At 40.3% G+C, this 26,828-nt stretch overlaps 1 protein-coding gene and 1 long non-coding RNA gene across 4 annotated transcripts in view; one reads left to right on the top strand and one right to left on the bottom strand.

Moving 5' to 3' along the window:
* Positions 1 to 25,239, top strand: part of LOC145536627 (uncharacterized) — a 41,051-nt gene extending 15,812 nt beyond the window's left edge. Inside the window, exon 5 of the long non-coding RNA XR_014075940.1 lies at positions 24,889 to 25,239. This is a non-coding gene — a long non-coding RNA (uncharacterized LOC145536627). The remainder of the gene's footprint in view (positions 1 to 24,888) is intronic.
* Positions 1 to 26,828, bottom strand: part of MID1 (midline 1) — a 186,408-nt gene that overhangs the window by 50,220 nt on the left and 109,360 nt on the right. The gene's annotated exons all lie outside the window — the stretch shown is intronic.

Genomic DNA, 26,828 nt, shown 5'->3' with positions numbered 1-26,828 from the left:
AGTGTAAGTAAGTCTCTGTAGCTCTACTTTGCTCTCCTTAGCTCTCCTGAGAACACTATGTGTCAGAGTAAGTACGTCTCCTTAGCAGCCTATATGTGTCAGAAGAACTAAATAAGTCTCCTTAGCTCTCCTTACAACACTGTATCTGTCAGAGTACCTAAGAAGCTACGTAACTCTCCTTAGCTCTTCTTAGAACACTGTATGTGTCAGAGTAAGTAAGAAATTAAGTAGTTCTCCTTAGCCCTCCTTAGAACACTATACATGTCAGAGTAAGGAAGTATGTCTCCTTAGCTCTGTTTAGAACACTGTATGTATCAAAGTAAGAAACTAAGTCTCCTTAACTCTCTTTAGAACACTCTATGTGTCAGAAAAAGTAAGTAACCAAGGAAGTCTCCTTAGCTCTCCTTAGAACACTGTATGTGTGAGACTAAATAAGTAACTATGTCACTTAGATCTCCTTAGCTCTAGAGTACCTAAGTAACTAAGTCTCCTTAGACCTCCTTAGCTCTCCTTACTACACTATGTGTCAGAATAAGCAAGTTAAGTCTCCTTAACTATCCTTACCTCTCCTTAAGACACTATATGTGTCAGAGTAATTAAGTATGTAAGTGGGTAAGTCTGCTTCTCTCTCCTTACAACACTGTACGTGTCAAAGTAAGTAGGTAAGTAACTCTCTTAGCTCCCCTCAGTACACTATATGCGTCAGAGTAAGTAACTTAAGTCTCTTAGCTCTCCTTAGAACACTATACATGTCACAGTAAGTAACTAAGTCTTCTTAGCTCTCCTTAGAACACTATTTGTGTCAGAGTTAGTAAGTCTCCTTAGTTCTCCTTAGCTTTGCTTAGAACACTGTATGTCAGAGTAAGTAAGTAAGTATGACTCTGTAGCTCTGCTTAGTTCTTCTGAGCTCTCCTTAGAACACTATGTGTCAAAGTAAGGAAGTATGTCGCCTTAGCTCTGCTTTGAACAGTATGTGTCCGAGTAAGTCAGTCTCCTTAGCTCTCCTTGGAATACTATGTGTGTCAGAGAAAGTACGTAAGTCTGCTTAGTTCTCTTTAGCACGCTATATGTGTCAGTGTAAGTCAGTCTCCTTAGCTCTCCTTAGAACACTGTATGTGTCAGAGTAAGTAACTAAGGCTTCTTAGCTCTCCTTAGAACACTATGTTTCAGAGTAAGTCAGTCTCTTTAGCTCTTCTTAGCACACAATATGTGAAGGAAAGTTACATGGCTCAAAATAGCCTGGAGTTACAACTCCCCTCCGGGTCCTCCCTACCATTCTATGCAAAACAAAGAACTCTCACCCAAAGGAAAAAAAAAATGGACATTAAGGTTGATCACGCCCAGCTCCTAGCCGGTCCAGCCTCTGGCCGATTGCCAGAATTCCTTGCCCCAGCCATTTAAGAGATAACTACTCTGAACGACCTTGGAGGAGAACAGGCCCCCTTAAGACAGTAGCTTTCCACATATATGCCTATATATACTTACTCTCTTCTTGGGTTAGTGCAGCAGCTCACTAATCTGACTGCTGCCCCTTCTCACCTCATTAAAGATGATCTGTTCCTGTAAAGTGCCGGTCTCATTCTTTTTCTGAACCTCGCCTTCTCTAACTCCCTTACCCTACAATATGTGTCAGAGAAACTGAGTCCTTAGCTCTTCTTAAAACACTATATGTGTCAGAGAAAGTCAGTCAGTCTCCTTAGCACACTATGGGTCAGAGTGAGTAAGTAAGTAGTTAAGTCTCCTTAGCACATTATGTGTCAGAGTACCTAAGTAACTAAGTTAGCCCACCTTAGCTCTACTTAGAATGCTGTGTGTGTCAGAGTAAGTCAGTCTCCTTAGCTCTCCTTACCTTTGCTCAGAACACTATGTGTCAGAGTAATTAAGTAAGTAGGTAAGTCTCCATAGCACATATGTCCAAGGAAGTAAGTACCTAAGGATGACTCCTTATCTCTCTTTAGCTCTGCTTAGAACACTATGTGTGTCAGCATAAGTAAGTAGGTAAGTAAGTAGTTAACCACATTACGTGTCAGAGTAAGTTAGTAAGTCTCCTTAGCTCTCCTTAGTACACTGTGTGTCAGAGTAGTAACTAAGGAGGTGAGTCTCCTTAGCACACTATGTTTCAGAGTAACTCAGTCAGTCTCCTTACTTCTCCATAGAACACTATGTGTCAGAGTAAATAAGTCTGTCTCCTTAGCTCTTCTTAGAACACTGTATGTGTCAGAGTAAGTAACAAACTCAGTAACTCTCCTTAGCTCTTCTTAGCTTTCCTTAGAAGACTATATGTGTCAGAGCAACTAAGTAACCATGTAAATCTCCTCAGCTTTCCTTAGCTCTCCTTACCTCTCCTTAGAACAATATATGTGTCGCAGAAGTAACAAAGTAAGACTTCTTAGCTCTCCTTAGAACACTATATGTGTCAGAGTATGTAACTAAGTTGTCTCCTTAGAACACTGTATGTGTCCGAATAACTAAGTAAGTCTCCTTAGCTCTATTAGAATACTATATGTGTCAGAAAAAGTAAGTAAATCTGCTTACCTCTTAGCACACTATGTGTGAGAGTAAGTAAGTAGTTAGGTAAGTCTCCTTAGCACATGTGTCAGAGTAATTAGGTCTCCTTGGAAGCCTATATGTGTGTGTCACAGTAACTAAGTCTCCTTACCACATAATGTGTCTGAGGAAGTAAGTAATTAAAAGTATGACTCCATAGCTCTGCTTAGCTCTCCTGAGCTCTGCTTAGAACATTTTGTGTCAGCATAAGTCAGTCAACAAAGGTCCGTCTAGTCAAGGCTATGGTTTTTCCAGTAGTCATGTATGGATGTGAGAGTTGGGCTGTAAAGAAAGCTGAGCGCCGAAGAATTGATACTTTTGAACCGTGGTGTTGGAGAAGACTCTTGAGTCCCTTGGACTGCAAGGAGATCCAACCAGTCCATCCTAAAGGAGATACTTGGAGATCAGTCCTGGGTGTTCATCAGAAGGACTGATGTTGAAGCTGAAACTCCAATACTTTGGCCACCTTGTGTGAAGAGTTGACTCATTGGAAAAGACCCTGATGCTGGGAAGGATTGGGGGCAGGAGGAGAAGGGGACGACAGAGGATGAGATGGCTGGATGGCCTCACCAACTCGATGGGCATGAGTTTGGGTGGACTCCGGGAGTTGGTGATGGACAGGGAGGCCTGGCGTGCTGCGATTCATGGGGTCGCAAAGAGTCGGACACGACTGAGCGACTGAACTGAAGTAAGTCAAGTCTCCTTAGCTTTCCTTAGAATACTATATGTGTCAGAGAAAGTCAGTCAGTCTGCTTAGCTCTCCTTAACTCTGCTTAGAAGACTATATGTGTCAGAGTAAGTAAGAAGGGAAATCTCCTTAACTATCCTTAGCTCTCCTTAGAACACTCTGCCTGTCAGAGTAATTAAGTTTGTAAGTAGGTAAGTCTACTTAGCTTTCCTTAGAACACTCTGTGTGTCACAGTAAGTAAGTAACTCAGTAACTCTCCTTAGCTCTTCCTTCCTCTCCTTAGAACAATATGTGTGTCAAAGTAAGTAACAAAGTTAAGTCTCCTTAGCACACTGTATGTGTCAGAGTAAGGAACTCTCCTTAGTTCTCTTTAGAATACTTTATGTGTCAGAGTAAATATGTCAGAGGCCTAAGCAGCAGTACCTCTCCTTAGAAAACTATCTGTGTCAAAGTAAGTAAGAAGGTAAATCTCCTTAATTATCCTTAGCTCTCCTTAGAACACTATACGTGTCAGAGTAAGTAAATACCTGTCTTAGCTCTCCTTAGATCACTATGTGTCAGAGTAAGTAAGTAAGTAAGGATGTCTGCTTAGCACTCTTTAGCTCACTAGATATGTCAGAGTAAGAACGTAGGTCTCCTTAGCTCTCTTTAGAACACTGTATGAGTCAAAGTAAGTAGGTAAGTCTCCCTAGCTCTGTTTAGTTCTCCTGGTGTCTCCTTTGAACACTGTGTGTCATAGATAGTAAATGAGTAAGTCTCCTTAGCCCTCCTTAGCCCACTATATGTGTCAGAGTAAGTCAGTCTGCTTAGCTCTCTTTAGCACACTGTGTCTGAGTAAGTAGGTAAGTTTCCTTATCACGTTATGTGTCAGGGTATGTAGGTCTCCTTAGAAGCCTATATGTTTCAGAGTAACTAAGTATGTCTCCTTAGCCCTCCTTAGCCCTCCTTAGCTCTGCTAGAACACTATATGTGTCAAAGTAAGTAAGTCTCCTTATCTCTTGTTAGCTTTGCTTAGAACATTATGTGTCAGAGTAATAAAGTAAGTAGATAAGTCTCCTTACCATGTAATATGTTCGAGGAAGTATGACTCTGTAGCCCTGCTTAGCTCTCCTGAGCTCTCCTTAGAACACTATGTGCCAGCATAAGTAACTAAGTAGGTAACAGTATAAGTAAAAGTCTCCTTAGCTCTCCTTAGAATAGTCTCCGTTTCAGAGAAAGTAAGTAACGAAGGATTCCTTAGAAGCCTATATGTTTCAGAGTAACTAACTATGTCTCCTTAGCCCTCCTTAGCTCTGCTAGAACACTGTATGTGTCAGAGTAAGTAGTAAGTCTCTGTAGCGCTCCTTAGCACACTGTATGTGTCAGAGTAAGTAAGTAGCTTAGTAAGTCTCCTTAGCTTTCCTTAGTGCTCCTTGCCTCTCCTTAGAACACTGCACGTGTCACAGTAAGTAAGTCTCTAGTTCTCCTAGCTCTCCTTAGAATACTATATGTCAGAGTCACTAAGTAACTAAGTCTTCTTACCTCTCCTTAGAACAGTATATGTGTCAAAGTAAGTAACTAAGTAAGTCTCCTTAGCACACAATATGTGTCAGAGTAACTAAGTCAACTAAGTAAGTCTCCTTAGCTCTCCACCAGGAATAAAACCCATGACCCATGCATTGGAAAGCAAAGCCCTAACCCCTACTCCCCCTGGAAATCCGAAACACTTACGTTCTGCTTCCCTCCTTACTCTCCCAAATTACCCTCACTTTACTAGAATAGGTTGGCTCCCTGAGAAAGTAGAGATATAGCTCAGTTCCTATACATCATACAAGACTTAATCACAGAGAGCTTTAGAGGATGACTGATGAGAACAAAGTATATTGAGTATGCAGATAAACTAGTGGATGTCACTTCTCTCATGACCTCACATACCACTTACCATACTCTTGTACAGTTGTCTCTTGATGGATGGGTCTGTTTTTCCCACTAGCAGGTATACACTAATCTCCTACCATAATACCACATTCATAAACTAAAAATGATTGCTGAATAAACATTGAAAGGTAAAAATGATATGTGGGAGCCTAAGAAACTTGTGATGTTACAGAATTTTTAGGAGACTTGTTCCTAGAATTTTTAAAGGACTTTAGAACTCAAATATTAACCAACATGTTAAAAATATATGACCCAAATCTATTGATGACACCATGTCCTGTTATCCCTGTTACAACTCCTGTTAATACTGTTATCTTAGTTTCTATGGTTATATATACTTCCTTCCTTTCTTTCCTCCCTCCCTCCAAAGTACTATATTCAATATCCTGTGATAAACCATAATAAAAAGTTAACACAACATTATAAATAAGCTATATCAATAAAATCAGTTATAAAAAACCCTCGTTTTCTGCTATGTTGATGTTATTGCTATATTACACAGCCATAAAGAGAAACACATCTGATTCAGTTCTAATGAGGTAGATGAACCTAGAGCCTATTATACACAGTGAAGCAAGTCAGAAAGAGAACCATAACTATGATGTATTAACAGATGTCTGCAATTTAGAAAGATAGTACTTATGAACCTAGTTTCAGGGCAGCAATGGAGATACTGACTTAGAGAACAGACTTATTACACCTGCAAGACAGAAAGGAGAGGGTAGGATACATTGAGAGTATCATGGAAATGTAAACATTACCATATGTAATGAGAATATGTTATGTGACTGAGAATGTGTTATATGACACATGGAACTCAAACTGGTGCTGTTGACAACCTAGAGGGGTGGAAAGGAGGTTCAAGAGGGAGGGGACATATGTTTACCTGTGGCCAAAACCAACACAGTATTGTAAAGCAATTATCCTCCAACTAAAAATAAGTAAATTGAAACATTTGGGCAGAAGACCTAAGCAGACATTTCTCCAAATATGACGTACAGATGGCTAATAAATGCACATCAAAACTACGATGAGACATCACCTTAGAGCAGTCATGATGGCCATCATGAAAATATCTACAAATAATAAATGCTGGAGAGGATGTGGAGAAAAGGGAACCCTTTTGCACTGTTGGTGGGCCTGTAAATCGATATAGACACTATGGAGAACAGTAGAGAGATTTCTTATAGACTTAGGAATACAATTACCATATGACCCAGCCATTGCACTATTGGGCATATGCCCTGAGGAAACCATAATTCAAAAAGACAGATATACCCCAGTGTTCATTCCAGCACTATTTACAATAGCTAGGACATGGAAACAACCTACATGTCTGTTGACAGATGAATGACGAAGCTGTGGTATGTGTTTACAATGGAATATTACTCAGCCATAAAAAGAAACACATTTGAGTCCATTCTTTCTACTGAAGTGGACGAACCTAGAGCCTGTTATACAGAGAAAACCAAATATCGTACATTAATGCATATATATATATATGCAATCTAGAAACATGGTACAGATGAACCTATTTGCAGGGCAGGAATAGAGACTCAGACACAGAGAACAGGCTTATGGACACAGCAGGGACAGGAGAGGGTGGGACAAACTGAGAGAGTAGCACTGAAATATAATTACCATATATAAAATAGATACCTAATGGAAAGTCGACGTATGCCACAAATCAATGCAACATTGCAAAGCAATTATTCTCTAATTAAATTTAAAAAAAACTAATAAATATTTCCCTGATGGTCCAGTGCTTAAGGTTCCCAAGTGGTGCTATGGCAAAGAACCTGCCTGCCAACACAGGAGACATAAGAGATGTGGGTTCAATCCCTGGGTCGGGAAGATTCCCTGGAGGAGGGCATGGCAACCCACCCCAGTATTCTTGCCTGAAGTATCGCATGGACAGAGGAGCCTGTTGGGCTACAGTCCATGGGGCTGCACAGAGTCAGACATGACTGAAGCAATTTAAGCACACCAGTGGTTAAAAATCCTCCTTGCAATGCAAGGGATGCAGGTTTGAGCCAAGGTCAGAGAACTAGGATCCCACATGTTGTGGAGCAACTAAGCCCACAAACTGCAACTACTGAGCTTGGGCTCCACAACTGGAAAGCCCGTGTGCAGCAGTGAAAGACCCAGCACAGCCATAAATAAAATTTTTTGTAAAATAGGGACTTTTGAATCTGCATCCAAACTTCAAGGGATTAATGTTATTGTGTTTTAATAACACTATTATTTCACACTGTTAGATGTTAAAATGTCCATACCAATCCCATCTCGCTCAAAACGTCAGAGGCATTGCTCCAGGGCAACTAAACTAACACTGAGCAACAGGTGAACTGATGATGTGGACAGGAAGATGATGGTACAGGGGCGTTTGTGTGCAAACAGGCTCTACACCCTGCTGCAGATGGCTGACCAGGTGCGAAGAAAAATGTGGAGATTTGAGGGTGCTTTGGGTTTTCTTTTCCAAGGCAGTTGTCATGAACATTCCAGACCCTGGGGCAGAAGTTAGCCAGAGCTGGCAGAAGGAACAATGAAAGGGATTCTCATACTTGAGTTTGTATATAATATAAAACCAAGCCAAGGCGAACTGAGAAAGAGCAGACAGTATTACTGTAATTCATCTAATATGTTTACATATAAACTTCATCCTGAAATTCTCTCACACCAAAGTCAAATATTTGTCGACTGAGCTCAAAGAGATGAGAGAGGAAAAGAAATGGCCATGTCTCGTCTTTGGAGGAGAAATCAGAGCACAGGGTAATCTATTTTAATATTTAGTATGATAATATAGAACACTTTTGACTGAGACTTTTAGAAGTCCAAGAAAGGCTTTGCAAAAATAAAAAATGGAATCACTTTTGTTGATGATGGCATAGATAGACGCTACATGGAATCTGACCTTCATTGTAGAGTGACATGGTGGAAAATGATTTGGCCCAGAGGAAACCAATCCTACCTATTGATTAACTATCCGGGTGGGGTTTTGCTCTGTTCTGCTATGGGATCAAAAAATAGCTCCCAGAAACTATAAATGCACAATAAATCCTCTTTCTTTGAGGTTTCTAAGATTATGAAGCTTGAATGTTGGAGAAGGAAGCAAGATACCATTAAACACAGCAACACACTGTGGTAAGCTAAGCAATAAAACTCTTCCTCGAAATGAAGCATAACCGTAACAATAGCATAAAACTGTCCGGCAGGTACACCAATGCTAATGCCTAAAACTTGGAAGCATTACCACAAAGATTTTTTTCTTCCAAGAGTAGGACACACAACACAATGGACATGAGTTTGAGCAAACTCCAGGAGACAGTGAAGGTCAGGGAAGCCTGGCGTGCTGCGCAAAGAGTCAGACACAACTGAACAGCAGCAGCAGTGCACACAAAGTGCTCACTGAAGGTGCTGCTGACATTAGCCATTCTGCAGTAAAGCAAAATCGTCAAACAAGATGAAGTGATTTACAGTGCACAAGGAAGGGCTAGGAGAGGCAGAACTCAAGAGTCCTGGGGAAGTCTTCCAGGGATTTAATGCCAGGTCTTCCCTCCTTGGGCTTCCCTGATAGCTCAGTTGGTAAAGAATCCACCTGCAATGCCGGAGTCCCCAGTTTGATTCCTGGGTTGGGAAGATCTCCTGGAGAAGGGATAGGCTACCCACTCCAGTATTCTTGGGCTTCCTTTGTGGCTCAGCTGGTAAAGAATCCACCTGCAATGTGGGAGACTTGGGTTCAATCCCTGGGTTGGGAAGATCCGCTGGAGAAGGGAAAGGCTCCCCACTCCAGTATTCTGGCCTGGAGAATGGGGTCACAAAGAGCCAGACACAACTGAGCGACTTTCACTTTCACTTCCTTCCTTACTAGTTATATGCTATTGGGCATTTGCGTAAACTATTCATTTCTCAAGTTCCTCATCTGCATAATAAAATATCAACTCTTTACCTGGTTGACCAGATGTTCCCCCAGGGGACAATGGCAACATCTGGAGACATTCCCCATTGTTATATTTGGGGGCAGGGAAGAGGGTATATGAATAATACTGACATCTAGTGGGTAGAGGTCAGAGATGCTGCTAATTAACCATTCTACAATGCTCAGGACAGCCCCCAATAGAAAAGGGAATTATCCAGCCCTAGATGTCACTAGTGTTGAAGTAGAAACCCCAGGGCAGACAGTGGTGAGAACTAAACGAATTAGTAGAAAAATATCTACTTCTGCTTCATTGACTACTCAAAGCCTTTGACTGTGTGGATCACAACAAACTGTAGAAAATTCTTAAAAGACATGGGAATACCAGACCACCTGACCTGCCTCCTGAGAAACCTGTATGCAGGTCAAGAAGCAACAGTTAGAACCGGACATAGAACAACAGACTGGTTCCAAATTGGGAAAGGAGTATGTTAAGGCTGTATATTGTCACCCTGCTTATTTAACTTATATGCAGAGTACATCATGTGAAATGCTGGGCTGGATGAATCACAAGCTGGAATCAGGATTGCCAGGAGAAATGTCAACAACCTCAGATATGCAGATGATACCTGTCTAATGGCAGAAAGCGAAGAAGAACTAAAGAGTCTCTTGATGAGGGTGAAAGAGAAGAGTGAAAAAGCTGACTTTAAACTCAACATTCAAAAAATGAAGACATGGCATCCAGTCCCATCACTTCATGGCAAATAGATGGAAAAAAATGGAAACAATGACAGACTTTATTCTCTTGGGCTCCAAAATCAGTGCAGATGGTGACTACAGTCATGAAATCAAAAGACAACTTGCTCCTTGGAAGGAAAGCTATGACCAACCTAGACAGCGTATTAAAACCAGAGACATCACTTTGCTGACAAACTTGGGCAACAAAGGTCTGTACAGTCAAAGCTATGGTTTTTCTAGTAGTCATCTACAGATGCGAGAACAGTGTTAGTCACACAGTAATGTCCGACTCTTTGCGACCCCATGGACTGTAGCCTGCCAGGCTCCTCTGTTCATGGAATTCTTCAGGCAAGAATACTGGAGTGGGTTGCCATTCCCTTCTCCAGGGGATCTTCCCAACCCAGGGATCAAAACCAGGTCTCCTGCATTGCAGGCAAATTCTTTACCATCTGAGCCATGTAAGAGGTGGGCCATAAAGAAGACTGAGCACTGAAGAACTGATCGTTTCGAACTGTGGTGCTGGAGAAGACTCTTGAGAGTCCCTTGGACTGCAAGGGGATCAAACCAGTCAATCCTAAAGGAAATCAACCATGGATTTCATTGGAGATACTGATGCTGAAGCTATAATACTTTGGCCACCTGATGTGAAGAGCCAACTCATTGGGAAAGACCCTGATGCTGGGAAAGGTTGAGGGCAGGAGGAGAAGGGGGTGATAGAGGATGAGATGGTTGGATGGAATCATTGACTGAATGGACATGAATTTCAGCAAACTCCAGGAAATAGTGGAGGACAGAGGAGCCTGGCGTGCTACAGTCCATGGGATTGCAAAGAGTTGGACACAACTTAGCATGAACCCAGAGGAAAAGTCTTTGGAGTTTGAAGTCTTTGGGCTTTAGAGTCAAAGGGTTGTGGGTGTGAAAAAATGTGTTAAATTTCTGTGAGAATGTTTTCTCATTTTAATACTTTCAATGAAAATGTTTGTAAACTATCTGGCACTTAATAGGTGCTTGAGAAAAAATAGTTTTCTTCCTTCAGGGCATGAACAGACCCAAAGACGGAATTCAGAGGATGGCAATCTGAAAATGAAAACATCCTTGCAGAATGGCTTTTACTTTACCCACCACGTCCTGCCAACTGCTGTCCCAGTTATAACAAATGCTGCTCTTCCTCTGATGTTTTTCTCAGACTCTACTCAACTGACTTCAATCTTACATTCTTGGCATGAATACCACTGACTTTTCTTTTTGTGTTTACTGTTAACTCTGTTCAAAGCTGTTCCAAAATGAAGCAGAATGGAAGGTGTTGCTCATAATTCATTCAAAAACAATAACTCCTCCCTTCCTTTCCCTTATTAATTACACACTTTATAACACAAATGCTCTACACCCTTCCGTTTGGGTTGGGCACACACACATAGAATGAAAAAAATGAATACAGTCTGTCATGGGCACTCGTCTCTATCAGGTCTTTTTCCTACAGTTTCTGGAAAGTGCTATTTTCGATGAAGTGATTTTCAATCAAAGTAGGTGGCAAAAATCAGCTCTTAGACATTGTGGTCAGGGCTAAAAAGTAGCTTCTGGGAGAAGACAGTAGAATACCAGGGAGGATGGAGGTGATGGGTTTCAGGGAAGGGAAGTCATTTTTAATGGAAAGAGGAAGCTTCTACTCCATGACCTTCCATTACTCATTTTCAGTCTTACATGTCATTTCTCATTAAGTGGCATTCTTTTCAGTTGTTGTGCCACGATTCCTGAATAGGAGGGACTGGAAAAATACAAAGTTGGACTCCTATGCAGGCTTGACTTACTCAACTATGGATGCCATCGGCCCTCCTGCAACGTTCTGGAGAACAAGGGTTGCATCCCTTCTCTTTGGTCTTCCTGACAGTGAGTGAAACAGACGTGACCATTTCACTATTAGACTTGCACTTGTAAGTCCAGCTTGGAAACACTGGGCTTTGTTCTGGCTTGCTGATGTGCCCACAGGCACCATCTAGGAATGATCTTACCTAACCGTTTGTCACTTAGGAATACCAACAGAAGTTGGGAGGTTGATATTTACATATCTTGGAAGCCCAGTGTTGACTATTCCCATTTCTTCAAATACAGTGAAAGAAGGGACACTCAAGAGAAAATGAACATCTGAGCTATGCTTATGATGGGTAAAACAGATTTGGTGCTGTCATTTCATTCAAGAGGAGGTCTGTGGTTCTATTCCCCTCAGAGAGGGGCATGAGACTAGGATGAAGTACTAGTTGTCACCAGGAAATACCAGTAGGGGTGTGGGGAAGTGAGATAGGAAAGGTATGGAACCAGGCAAGTGTGCTTTTATGAACACCACTGCGGTCAGAAGGTGATGAATCCCAGGGGTAACTTCGAGAACTGGTGCAGAACACACTAGCTGACGGGGAGGAAGAGGAGAATTTATCTACTGACTCCCATCAGTGGCTGGCTGAAGGTTATTGGGGCTGGGTGGGTGTGAACATCCTTCTGGAATTAACTGGCGGGGGTGGGAGGAGCCCCCAGGCAGATGGTTAGCCTCTTGCAGTGGAAGCTCTGAGGCCAGGGGACATGGATGGGACTGGTGAGTGTGCAATAGCCCAGTATGACACTGAGACAAGAGGGCTAGAGCCTTAGAGGAGACTGCCATCTGGGACTTTTTTTTTTTTTGCCACACTGTAGAGCTTATAGGACCTTAGTCCCCCAAAACAAACCCATGCCCCCTTCAATGGAAGCATGGAGTCCTAACCACTGGACTGCCAGGGAATTTCCTGGCCATTTCTTAAAGAAGAACGTGGAGGTCAGAGGACAATGGTGTCGCAGTCGTCCAGTTTGTGCAATAGCTCCAATGATTTAGAACTCATTTGCAGAACTAAACAGAGTGCATCCGACAGTGCTTTCTATCCTAACCTTGATCAGTCCTGACCTTGGGGCCCACAATCTACCTCCGAACTTCCCTTTGCAACTGCCCATAAATGGGTCTAAATCTGAGCAACGGGTCTAAATTCCAGCAACAAAGTTGGTTGGAAAAGAAAACACATGGAATCTAATGAGACACACTAAAATATATATATTTAGACACCCTTCATTTTTCCATCATGTCAACTCATTGTGAAATTATATTTTACTTTACAGCTTCAAGGCTCAGTATGTAATTTTCTGCAGTAAAACTGAATTGTAAACACTTGAGTTAGGGATCTCACGAAGTAGGGCTTCTCTCTCTCCCTACTCCTTCCCTCCACTATCTGCAAGGTCAGCTCTATCTCTATACACAAATCTGACACATGTTGCCTTTGCACCTTCCTACCTGGGAAACAGAATGCTCTGTTTATATTTGTCAGGATCAGGGGGTGGCAAGATGGCGGCATCCTGCCAGGTAATGGAAACACTGCCTGCTTTAATTTTATTACCAAGAACAAAGCCCTCTTATTGTTTAATAGAACCCTTAAAGGCGGGCCTCATGGGCATAGTTCTCATTTTTTTGAGACCACAAATAAGAGGAATTCTTTAAGGCCATTTCATGAAAAACAGAAGGAAAATATATATATATATATATATATATATTTTTTTTTTTTTTGCAAAATTAAAGCAATCCTTTGTTGAAGTAACCAGAGCCCGACTCCAGGTTAGCATGTGTGTATGCTAGCTTTCTACAGGCATTTGTTGGCATTGTTCACCCAGGCAATCATTCTTTTATTAAGGTTAAATCAAGCCTATGTCAGAGATACCAAAGAAACAACCTTCCTTTTGGAGATCATCTCTGCCATCATCATTGCCAGATAATATGCTAAAAGAAGAAACATTTTGCACCCAAAACAAACAAGCCAACACTCTCCCCTTGCAAACTCTATTAATATTTATAAAACTAGGAACCACACAAATCTTAATTCAGTGCTTATTCTGATCCAGCCAGCAAACTCAAATACTCATGCAATTCCTGCTTCTCAACTCCAAGTTTTACTTCTCTCTACTTAAGATTATGAAAGCTACTGGTCTCCAGAGATGTTTGCAATAGTCTTAGTAGCTGAGGAACAAAAAGTGAGAAGCAATACGCATGCTCTTATCCCTCCTTGAATGGGCAGGATTTTACTTCTGTACAAATGAAGCTATCCTATAGACTTGTTTGTGTGCCCACAAAGTGCAAAGTACCACACATAGAAACAGAACTTTGCCTTCTAAAGAAAATGACTATACTAGAAAACAATTAGCGAATCTTCTGACTACATACACAATTAACTGTTAAACCATGGGCTACAGAAATTCTAGCCCATGGGGTCCAATATAGCAGCCACTAGCCACTTGTGGTTTTTGAGCACTTGAAATGTTGCTAGTATGAATTGTGTTGTGAGGATAAAACACAGGCATTAATCTCTCTTATATTGATCACATATTGCAATGAATATGTTTTGACTATATTGGGCCCAATGAATTGTCTTCTTGTTGTTCAATCGCTCAGTCATATCCAACTTTTTACGACCCTATGGACTGCAGCATGCCAGGCTTCCCTGTCCTTCACCATCTCCCAGAACTTGCTCAAACTCATGTCCATTGAGTCGATGATACCATCCAACTATCTCATCCTCTGTCGTCTCCTTCTCCTGCCTTCCGTCTTTCCCAGCATGAAGGTCTTTTCTAATGAGTCGGCTCATTGTATCAGGTGGCCAAAGGATTGGAGCTTCAGCTTCGGCATCAGTCCTTCCCATGAATATTCAGGATTGATTTTCTTTAGGATGGACTGGTTTGATCTCCATGCAGTCCACGGGACTCTCAAGAGTCTAGTAAAATTAATTTTACCTATTTGTAAAATGTCTAGTAAAATTAATTTTACCTATTTGTTTTTACTTTTTTAAAAATGTGGCTACTTGGAAACTTAACATTACATATGAGGTACCCATTAAATTTTGACCAGACAGTGTGAATTGGGAGGCTTAATTTTGATTGGGGTGGGCATGTGGTCTTTCTTAGACCTCATGTTCTTCTAATTGACTTTCTTTGTATCTTTGATCTAGTGGGTCTGCACCATCTCTCTTTGAAGCTAGCCATGCTTGCTTACTTTTCTAGGACTTTCTTCAAAAATTGTGGTGGTGGTAAAAGTAATGAAGTGAGTAGGAGGGGTATTGGGAGGGAAATTATAGAGCACAGTTGCTGTATAAGATGGCCTTTGCTATCAAAAGGACAATGAAAAGTAAATCTGGTCTGGTTGTGGAGAAAAGACCATAAAATTCAGATGTCTTGGGTGGGAGGGAGACTCGAGAGGGAGGAGATATGTGTGTGTACATACACACACACACACACACACACACACACACACACACTCTTATGGATGATTGACGTTGTAAGGCAGAAACCAACACAACATTGCAATGCAATTATCCTTCAATTAAAAATAAAAAAAAATAGAATTCAGATGTCTGTCAGTTGCTGATTTTGAGGTTGCAGAGTATGTGTGTGTGTGTGGGAATCAACAGAATCTGATATCAAAAATGTCACCCTATAAGCCATCTTCAGACCTAGGTTGACCAGCTATCTTACATCTGAAAATGTTTAAAAGTGCTTCCCTCCACTGAATTCCAAGTGGCTATCTGGTCATTTTCTAAAGAAAAGAAAGACACCCTTCTGCTTCCCAAGGAGTCCAACCAAGAGGGACTAGACAGGCACTTAAAGACCTTGAGGATTTCTGCCCAAGGACGGTATGTATATCAACAAATCACTATGCAGTTTTCCTTAAGCTTTCAAGTTGAAATTATGGATCTCATTATTCTATTCATAAATTCAAAAAATTTATAAAACCAAGAATAATGACTCTCAGGGCTCCCTGAATCAATGTTTGATTAACTCAAGTTGAACAAACTCAACTCCATTAAACAGTCAATTCCGCCTATAAATTAGTTGATTAAGTTCCTATTCATATTTTAAGAACTGAGGCAAAACTTATATATACAGGGGCTTCCCTTGTGGCTCAGCTGGTAAAGAATCCACCTGCAATGTGGGAGACCTGGGTTCAATCCCTGGGTTGGGAAGATTCCCTGGAGAAGGGAAAGGCTACCCACTCCAGTATTTTGGCCTGGAGAATTCCATGGACTGTATAGTCCATGGGATCACCAAGAGTCAGCATGACTGAGCGACTTTCACTTTCCATATAGGATAATGCATAAAACTAAAGAGCCTCTTGAAGAAAGTGAAAGAGGAGAGTGAAAAAGTTGGCTTAAAGCTCAACATTCAGAAAACTAAGATCATGGCATCTGGTCCCATTACTTCATGGCAAATAGATGGGAAAACAGTGGAAACAGTGGCTGACTTTAATTTTGGGGCTCCAAAATCACTGCAGATGGTTATTGCAGCCATGAAATTAAAAGACGCTTACTCCTTGGAAGGAAAGTTATGACCAACCTAGACAGCATATTAAAAAACAGAGACATTACTTTGCCAACAAAGGTGCGTCTAGTCAAGGCTATGGTTTTTCCAGTAGTCATGTATGGATGTGAGAGTTGGACTGTGAAGAAAGTTGAGCACCGAAGAACTGATGCTTTTGAACTGTGGCGTTGAAGAAGACTCTTGAGGGTCCCTTGGACTGCAAGGAGATCCAACCAGTCCATCCTAAAGGAGATCAGCCCTCTGTGTTCATTGGAAGGACTGATGTTGAAGCTGAAACTCCAATACTTTGGCCATCTGATGTGAAGAGCTGACTCATTTGAAAAGACCCTGATGCTGGGAAAGATTGAGGGCAGGAGGAGAAGGGGATGACAGAGGATGAGATGGTTGGATGGCATCACCAACTCAATGGATATGAGTTTGGGTAAACTCCGGGAGTTGGTGATGGACAGGGAGGCCTGGCGTGCTGTGGTTCATGAGGTCACAAAGAATCGGACACGACTTATAGACTGAACTGAACTGAACTAAGGGACAATTCAATAGATTTTGATAAACAACCTAACCAATAGCTTAATAAAGATATAAAATATTCCCATCACCCCAGAAAGTATCAAGACCGTTGTCCAGTCAATTTTCACCCCCACGGTTAATCATCGTTCAGATTTTTATCACCAAATTCCTGTATCATTTTAAATTGTGTTTATAAATGTAACATATGCAATTTACTTTATAACCACTTTAAATGCCTAATGGGACAAAAATAAAACCCTAACTAGGTAAATCTTCCCAAGTCTTTACATAGCTCTTAGAAATCTAATAAACTTAAAAATGTAGTGGAACTCAAGTTCGAGTGAACATTCTAACATTGGTTTGAAACAAAAGATTTTATGCTTTCAATTTAAAATCAGATGTCTAAAATAAATTACATTTCAGATTAGAATCTCAAAGTTAACCTGTCAAATTTCTGTAGTATGTCACTCTCTTAAATGCTATAAACCCTTAAAATACAAACATATGTTTTAGTTCTATGCTGTAACACAAAATATTGACTCTGGCTATTATTTAGGTTTTCATTTTTTTACATTATTCACAAACTTCTAGGGGAGGAGGGAAAAAGAACTTTATTTACTTAAGGAAGTAAACTAGTCATCTCAAAGAAGTTGAAGTTACCAGGTCAAGGATTTCTGATCAAAGATTTGAGAGTAATTCACAAAACCCAAAGGCCCACTGGTTCTACTGATATCACTGATTAATACCCATTGTGTCCTCACTATCCTGCGTTGGACAGGGTTTCCAATTCCCCCACAGATGGGAATATTTCTGGTTCATGCATGAAAATTCCCCCTTGGATTTATTTGGTTGTGTGGGTCTTAGTTGCAGCACGCAGGATCTTTGTTGGATCACGTGGGAATCTTTTGTTGTGGCGCACAGGGTCTCTAGTTCTGATGCTTGGGCTTGGTTGCTCCCTGGCATGTGGGATCTTAGTTCCCTGACCAGGACTCAAACCCGAGTCCCCTGCATTGCAAGGTAGATTCTTAACCACTGATTTGCCTGGGAAATCGCCCCACCCCCTCAACACACTAGGAATTTTTAATCATGTCTTTCAATTCTGTCATCTGGATTGGGTAGCTGAGATTGAATAACCACTCCAGTTGCCTTACTACTCAATTGGATTTAATCCATTTCTTTGCTGGCTGGTTCTTGTTCTGTCTGGCTTCAAGTCACATTTCTGTGGTCATCTGAATGACATTTACCTCAAAGGACCATAGGGATAATTAAGTCAGGAATTGATAGTAGGAGTTTGTCACATGGCCATACTATTTTTCATATAAATTTGCATAAGTACACCCTAAACCACAGGCTATACCTTCCTGTGGCATTGCACCCATTTGATACAGTAATCACCTCTTTCTAATACCTGCAAGAATGGACAAGGCATCATCTTCCCAACCTGTGTAAAAGAGATGGAAGGTGTCCTTGAACTCATCATAGCCTAATGAACTCAGAGAATTAGGCTATGATGATAATTTTCATCACCTCATATATATATAAGTCTGATGTTATATATAGTGAAAGTGCTTTTAAAAGCATAGTAAAAGCTCTATCATAAATTCCTAGGGTGGGAAGTTACCTCACTTGATTGCTAAAATCTCTATTTGTGTTGCTTTTCACTGAAAGCCCTTGTACATTCAGGGGTAGCCTCCGGCTTTTTAAATAGCTGAATTTAAAATTTCATATTTCTGTTTGAAACAAAAATAACCAGTGCTACAATCGTACCCTTGTTAACAAACATTTGATATGCATGACTTAATGATTTTGCTAGGGAATTTCAAAATTAGGACAAAGCTCTTCAGTTTTCCCTATAACATTTAGCAATTAAAAATAGAAGTCAATTGAATGAAGGTAAAAGATGATGTGTCCTGTTTTTCTCATCATCTTATATACAGAGATAATTTCAGCTTGATCATCACAAATAGCAATTTTATATTGAGAAAAATAATTTAAACTAGATAGTTAAAAATTTTATGAAGTATAGTTGATTTACAATGTTGTGTTAGTTTTTGGGATATGGCAAAGTAATTCAGTTATCTATATACACATATATTCTGTTTTCATTATGGTTTATTACAAGATATTAAATATAGTTCCCTGTGCTACACCATAGGACCTTGTTGTGTAGGACCTTGTTGTGTTTTTTTTTTCTTCTTTTTAAAAAAGTTTCTTGGAACTAATTTATAAACTAGATATGAAGACTGAGAAACAAAAGAGGTTGGTTCAATAACAAAATGATGGCTTGATGGGTCAGGTCATGCGTTTCTGAATGGTAGGCACAGAAGCACAGTGGGACCCAAACTTCTACCTGACAGTCACCTCATCTAGGATCATTTGTCTCAGCTCTGACTCTCTCACCTGGATTTATTCAACTACCACCATCTTAAGTGAAAGCTGAGTTAGAACTATGATGACCATTTAAAAAATTTGTCACAACCTATTCTTACTATTCTTTATATTATGCCAGAAACATCCCTGCTGCTCTAATAAAGCATCTAAATATTTCAAGACAAGAAGGTTATGTGTGGGATAGAGTAGGGGAGATGTGATAAAGAATTCCTGTATTATGGGAAGAAATTATGTTAAGATACATTAGTAAAACTATGTCTTCACTCCTCATTCCTACTGCTCATCCATTCAGCCTTCCCAATTAAGGCTGATTATTTCACATTTAAGTAGTAGCCTTGGAAATTTGCATGACTAAATTCAAACATGTAAGAGGGACTGTCTTCAGAGGCATGTATGTGATCATGCTCCAATCCAAGCCACCTGGTAGGGTTCTCAATCTGACACAACAGTTCATTCCATCCAAACTGGAAAGATTATAGATGATAAAAGGTTTTGATCCTGTTTTTTAAAAAGTTTCAAAGCTGAAATTTGGGGATGTTATTCTGAAAGTAATACCAAATTAACTCTAATATTCATTCATTCATTAGTAAGATTCATCTCTTATTTCTAAATACTGGAAACCATTCTACTGATGTCTTCTCATTATTCTGCATGAATGTACCTAAGAAGGAAACAGGATCCAATGCCCTTTATGAATCAGTTCTTTAAAGACAAGAGCACTGAATCTAAGAGGAGACGTTCAAGTAAGTGTTGTACACCATCTTAATAAACAGTTAAATTTAATCTCCACCAAGAAAAGCTAAATTTGCTTCATGAGTTGTCAATTTTAGCAAATTTGGTGTAGTAAACTGGATACACAGCCATTAAACACATGCAGTAGTCAAAAAATGAATCTTCTCATGATGGAAAGATAACCCATATTCTTGGATTCGAAGAATTAATATTACTAAAACGGCCATACAACCTAAAACAATCTACAGATTTAATGTGATCTCTATCAAATTACCTATGACATTTTTCACAGGACTGGAAAAAATAATCCTAAAATTCATATGAAACCATAGAAGACCCAGAATTGCTAAAGCAATCCTGAAGAAAAAGAACAAAGCAGGAATCAAAACTCTCCCAGACTTCAGACAATACTACAAAGCTACAGTAATCAAAATGGCATGGTACTGGCACAAAAACAGACATATAGATCAATGGAACAGAATAGAGGGCCCAGAAATAAACCCACATACCTACAGTCAATCTTCTGCAAAGGAGGCAAGAAAGTTGAACAGTGACATGTAAATCAATGAAGTTAGAACACATCCTCTTACCATACACAAAAATAAACTCAAACTGCCTTAAAGACCTAAAGATAAGACATGACACCATCAAACTCCTAGAAGAGAACATAGGCAAAACATTCTCTGACATAAATCGTAGCAATGTTCCCTTAGGTCAGTTTTCTAAGGCATTATAAATTAAAAAAATATATAATCAAACTGACAATCTTTTGCACAGCAAAGGAAACTATAAAAAAATGAAAAGATATCCAACAGAATGAAGGAAAAATTTGCAAATGATATAACTTTCAATGGCTCACTTTCCAAAATATACAAACAGTTCGTATAACTGGAACAAAAAACAATCAACCCTATCCAAAAATGGGCAGAAGACCTAAATAGACATTTTTCCAAAGAAGACATACAGATGGTGAATAGGCACCTGAGAAGATGCTCAACACTGCTAATTATTAGAGAAATGAAAATCAAAACAATAACAAGGAACCACTTCACACAGGTCAGATTAGTCATCATTAAAAAGTCTTCAATAACCAATTATGGAGAGGATGTGGAGAAAAGGGAACCCTCTTGTGCTATTGGTAGGAATGTAAATTGGTGTAAGTATGGAGGTTCCTCAGAAACCTAAAAGTAGAATTACCATATGATCCAGCAATCCAACTCCTGGGCATACACTTGGACAAAACTGTAATTCAAAAAGATACATGCACCCCTCCCTATTTTCATGGCAGCACTATTGACAATAGCCAAGGCACAGAAACAACCTAAATGTCCTTCGACAGATGAGTGAATAAACATGATGTGATCCATAGATATAATGGAATATCTCTCAGCCATAAAAAGAATGAAATGTCATTTGAAGCAGCATAAATGCAACTAGAGCTATCATACTAAGGGAAGTAAGCCAGACAGAGAATGAAAAATACCGTATAATACCAATTATCTAAAGTATGACACAAATGAATCCATCTATGAAACAGAAACAGAATCAGGCACATAGAGAACAGACTGGTGGTTGCCAAGGTGGGGGGGTTGGGTGCAAGGGTACAGTGGGAGGTTGGGGTTAGCAGATGTGAGCTCTTATATATGGGATGGATAAACAAGGTCCTACTGTAGAGCACAGAGAACTATATTCAGTATTCTATGATAAACCATAATGGAAAAGAATATATAAAAAAAGAATGTGTGTATGTGTGTGTATGTAACTGAATCACCTTGCTGTACAGCAGTGATTAACACAGTATTGTAAATCAACAATACTTTAAAAAACAAAAGAATCTTCTTCAGAGAAGATGAAGTTCTGTGCCGTCCAAGAGTTCCTTTTCTCCTTTGTCCTGAGAATACTAAGACTTGAACTTAAGAGATTAACCTTTAGCTTAGTGGCTTGTCACATTCCAGTTTCTGAATGCCACCATAGCTGCAATATCATGTTATCCTTATTCCAGAGCTATTTACACAAACAGCCAAGAATGGCTGTGGACTGCCTGATGTGGTCCCAGAGCCTGATTCTAAATATACCTTGAGAACATTCTCACAAGGGCTCATGTGAGTGGGAATCAAACCCTTGTCTGCAAGTGACAATGGATTACAACTTTGGACATTCAAGTTGGCCCCTAGCAGGATACACATCATCCAAAATCAGACACCTGTCCACAAGATACAAACACCATGTTTGCTGTCCAGATGATGGTCTTCATTCAGGGGCTCCAGGCGAAGCAACCGCCAAGGCTTCCATAGAGAGCTAATGCTTTGACATAAAACTACACAATAAAATTAATTTAAACATAAAGGTTCATCTTTCTTTTTAATCTAGCCATTTTTTCCTTTTTTCCAGTATTTACATTTAAATGCTTTTAGGGCTTGGTGACTAGCTGGAAAGTTCTTTTACAGAACCCCATCTGTTTTCCCAAATCATTTTATTACCATTCCTTAAGCTATCCTCTTCCCTCTCAATTTCCAGAGCTCAACATCTAAGCAAAAATCACATAATACATGGCACTTAACTTATGCACAAGAAATCTGTCATTCCACATGTCACCTAGCATTGGAAAAACTTTACTGGAAAGCCAGTAAGACAGCAAACTTTCCACTGAGAGCAAAGAAAAAAAAATAGTTTAAAGACTTAGAGTGAAAATCAATGGCAGAAGGACACAAAAAGTGATTATAAACAACACAACATAAGCCAAAGGAGCTAAAGCTAGGCCTTTGATGGGATGCTGGCTTAGAGAATGGCCTGCTAGGATGAACTTGGGCAAGGACGGTGGAGTCAGCTGAGCCTTTATCTTCTCCAAACTACTATGGCAACTAGTCAACATTTCGTAGCTTTTCTCTACCACCTTACTGTGGATTTAGTCATTGGTTACCTACAATTCCCCAAAGTGCATATCTACTGCATGTCCAGGTATTGTATTTCCTGTGAAAGAACTTGATTCTCAGAATGTGTGGAAACTATGATATCCATCAGTGATTCTAAGCATTTGCCTAGCTAACAAACTAAGCCCTCTGATTTTTAAAAGAAAATGGCGAGGAGAATGAGTTGATGAAGAACAATAGTCCCTATTTGACCTAGAACTGTGAATTTCTGTAGCTGACCCAAATTTTGACCACTTTTTATGAACTTGTCCTACATCCCAGAAGTAATTCCAAACTCATCCCAAGGCAATTTTTGACTGCATCCTTCTCCTGCAGAAAACAAAACTGAGTGGCTAAAACCCACTAATTTATGGAATTCCACCCAATTACACAAACATTTCTTGGGAGTCTACCTGATGTTGCCTTTTCAATGCCTTCTTCTCTTGAGTCCCTAAGCTGCCTTGGCCTCATACCTCTAGTTTTCAAAAGATTTGGTGTTTACTGTCAAAAAGCCATTTCATTTGCTTGCCCTCATTTAAAAAAAAAAGTTGTGAAAACAATGAGGATGGGGGTGGGAGACCTTCAAACTCTTTTCATGCTAAAGAACAGCAGAAGTGAATCCCAGGAAGGAGGTGTGGACTTATAAGGATGTGGCATTTCCTCAGGATTTGGTGTGAATTCATTGATTTAATTTACAACAATTGGGATTTGCCTCTGTGCTTTGAGTGTTTTTAGCTCCAGCTGGCAGGGGGATTATTTTCCCGAGGAATGCTCAGACCCAAACACAAGGACACCTTCAGAAAGAGGAAAAGGAAGAAATACAGTCTAGGAACCTAGGTTGTGAACTAGGAAATTCTTTTCCACTAAATTGATTTAAAAAAGACTGTCATGCTGGCTGGTGCCTAACCAATCCCACCACCTTTTTTTGGAGTTTACTAGTACTGGGACATTTCCCCTTGGATGTGTGGTCATTTTGTACCAAGATATCCATCCTAGTTCCCCAATAACCCAAAACATCATTTCCTGAAAAGAGCTAGGGATGCTGATGTTAACTGTGAAATTGACACAGTGTTACTCGAACCCTCACTAAACCTTCAAACCAAATCAAGTTCAAACTCAGACGCAATATTAAAGCTCACTGACCCCTCATCTCTCCAAAGTCAGTTCTTACTTATCCAGCCTCACACACTTTCCATTCCTATAGAGTGAACTACTGACTGTGTGTACATACACTGTTCATTTTTCCATTCCCATGCCTTAGTTTGCCCTGAAAGCAGAGCCTCTCCCATCTCTCCATAGGTCTACATACCCTTGAAAGCAGGCTCAGAAACTGTACTAACTGATCCAGTTCCCAGATAGAAGAAATTTCTTCTCTGCAATTCCAAAGTATATCATCCCTAACTCTCTTAGGGCTTTCCTGGTGGCTCAGGCAGTAAAGAATCCACCTGCAATGCAGGAGATCCTGGTTCCATTCCTGGGTCAGGAAGATCCCCTGGAGAAGAGAATGACAACCTGCTCCAGTATTCTTGCCTGGAGAATCCCATGGACAGAGGAGCCTGATGGGCTACAGTCCATGGGGTTGCAAACAGTAGGACTCAGCTGAGCGACTAAGCACACACACACATAATTCTCTTATGGCAACTCATTTTTCCATTGTGTATTATTGCTCTTTCATCTTAGTTGGGATAGTGAGCCCTGTGTAGGCAGGGTCGTTCCCACCCAGCACAGGGAAACACACACACACACAGAGGAGGACCCACAAGCACTCATGGAATGAAGCAGTGTGACCATTTAACAAGCCCAAATAACTGAGTGCAGGCAAAACTTAACAGACACACCCAGAAATATATGTTTAGCGAATACCACTAACAGATCAACAAACAGTGTCCAGAACCCAAAGAGCAGAAAGTCAGGTTAAGCTGAATTATCTACATCTTAGAAATAAGGCAAAAAGAAGACTGACTCCTTTGGATATCATACTAGACTCCACTCCATTGAGCCAGCTGAAAGAAGGGTTATCTGACTCTCTGGACTGGGATGTAAAAGAGCTTGATTTTCTATTGATTATTGAGGAGGGCTTCCTCTCTGCTAAGTTAAATGTTAACTTAGACAAAACTGATGGAATGCAAGGTATTTAGCTCAAATATAATGATTTTATTGCCCCTTAGGTCACAAGAAGATCCCCTGGAGGAGGAAATGACAACCCACTCCAGTATTCTTGCCTGGAGAATCCCCATGGACCAAGGACATTGGCGGGCTACAGTCCATGGGATCGCAAAGAGTCGGGACATGACTGAGCGACTTCACTTTCACTTTAGGTCACTAACCAGTTCTGCATTGAATTTAGCTGTCTTATTGTATCGTTCTTTTCCCCGACTACCCCCAACCTCCAAATTTGTATGAATCAGTTTCTGATAAAGCCAGCTTTATCATTTTGCTTGTTCCTTTATCAAAGATTGAATAAATTTCAAGGCAGATTCATTTGACTAAAGAATGCTCAAACTACCGCACAACTGCACTCATCTCACACGCTAGTAAAGTAATGCTCAAAATTCTCCAAGCCAGGCTTCAGCAATACGTGAACCGTGAACTTCCAGATGTTCAAGCTGGTTTTAGAAAAGGCAGAGGAACCAGAGATCAAATTGCCAACATCTGCTGGATCATCAAAAAAGCAAGAGAGTTCCAGAAAAACATCTATTTCTGCTTTATTGACTATGTCAAAGCCTTTGACTGTGTGGATCACAATAAACTGTGGAAAATTCTGAAAGAGATGGGAATACCAGACCACCTGACCTGCCTCTTGAGAAACCTGTATGCAGGTCAGGAAGCAACAGATAGAACTGGACATGGAACAACAGACTGGTTCGAAATAGGAAAAGGAGTACGTCAAGGCTATATATTGTCACCCTGCTTATTTAACTTATATGCAGAGTACATCTGAGAAACGCTGGGCTGTATGAAGCACAAGCTGGAATCAAGACTGCCGGGAGAAATATCAATAACCTCAGATATGCAGATGACACCACCCTTATGGCAGAAAGTGAAGAAGAACTAAAGAGCCTCTTGATGAAAGTGAAAGAGGAGAGTGAAAAAGTTGGCTTAAAACTCAACATTCAGAAAACTAAGATCATGGCATCTGGTCCCATCATTTCATGGCAAATAGATGGGGAAACAGTGGGAACAGTGGCTGACTTTATTTTGGGGGGCTCCAAAATCACTGCAGATGGTGACTGCAGCCATGAAATTAAAAGACGCCTACTCCTTGGAAGGAAAGTTATGACCAACCTAGACAGCATATTAAAAAGCAGAGACATTACTTTGTCAACAAAGGCCCATCTAGTCAAGGCTATGGTTTTTCCAGTAGTTATGTATGGATGTGAGAGTTGGACTATAAAGAAAGCTGAACCCTGAAGAATTGATGCTTTTGAGCTATGGTGTTGGAGAAGACTCTTGAGAGTCCCTTGGACTGCAAGGAGACCCAACCAGTCCATCCTAAACGAGATCAGTCCTGGGTGTTCATTGGAAGGACTGATGTTGAAGCTGAAACTCCAGTACTTTGGCCACCTGATTCGAAGAGCTGACTGATTTGAAAAGACCCTGATGCTGGGAAAGATTGAGGGCAGGAGGAGAAGGGGACGACAGAGGATGAGATGGTTGGATGGCATCACCGACTCAATGGACATGGGTTTGGGTAGACTCCGGGAGTTGGTGATGGACAGGGAGGCCTGCTGGCATGCTGTGGTTCATGGGGTCGCAGAGAGTCAAACATGACTGAGCAACTGAACTGAACTGATGTGAGATTTTGATGCTCCATTTTTAAAACATTTGCCTTCAAAAATGTGAATACCTATGAATAAAGAAACACATAAAAATAGGTACTGCTGGTATGATTATTTATCTAGTTATAATTTATTTTCTCTGATTTTTATCTAGAAATTTCCTAAATACCAAATTTATTCACCCACACACATTTCATTCCATTCCAAACGACTGATACAGAAATAACAACAGCAAATGCAATATATTCTTTACTCTTTGTCTAGAATAATTTCTCATGGCATCTATCTGTCTATTTGAAAGTCTGCTACAATCAATTCAGTAATAGTTT

This window comes from Giraffa tippelskirchi, chromosome X, assembly GCF_054371585.1.
Source record: "Giraffa tippelskirchi isolate mGirTip1 chromosome X, T2T-mGirTip1v1.2.pri, whole genome shotgun sequence".
NCBI classification, from domain to species: domain Eukaryota; kingdom Metazoa; phylum Chordata; class Mammalia; order Artiodactyla; family Giraffidae; genus Giraffa; species Giraffa tippelskirchi.
The sequence above is the reverse complement of the archived record's forward strand: the minus strand, read 5'-3'. Positions and strand labels throughout refer to the sequence as shown.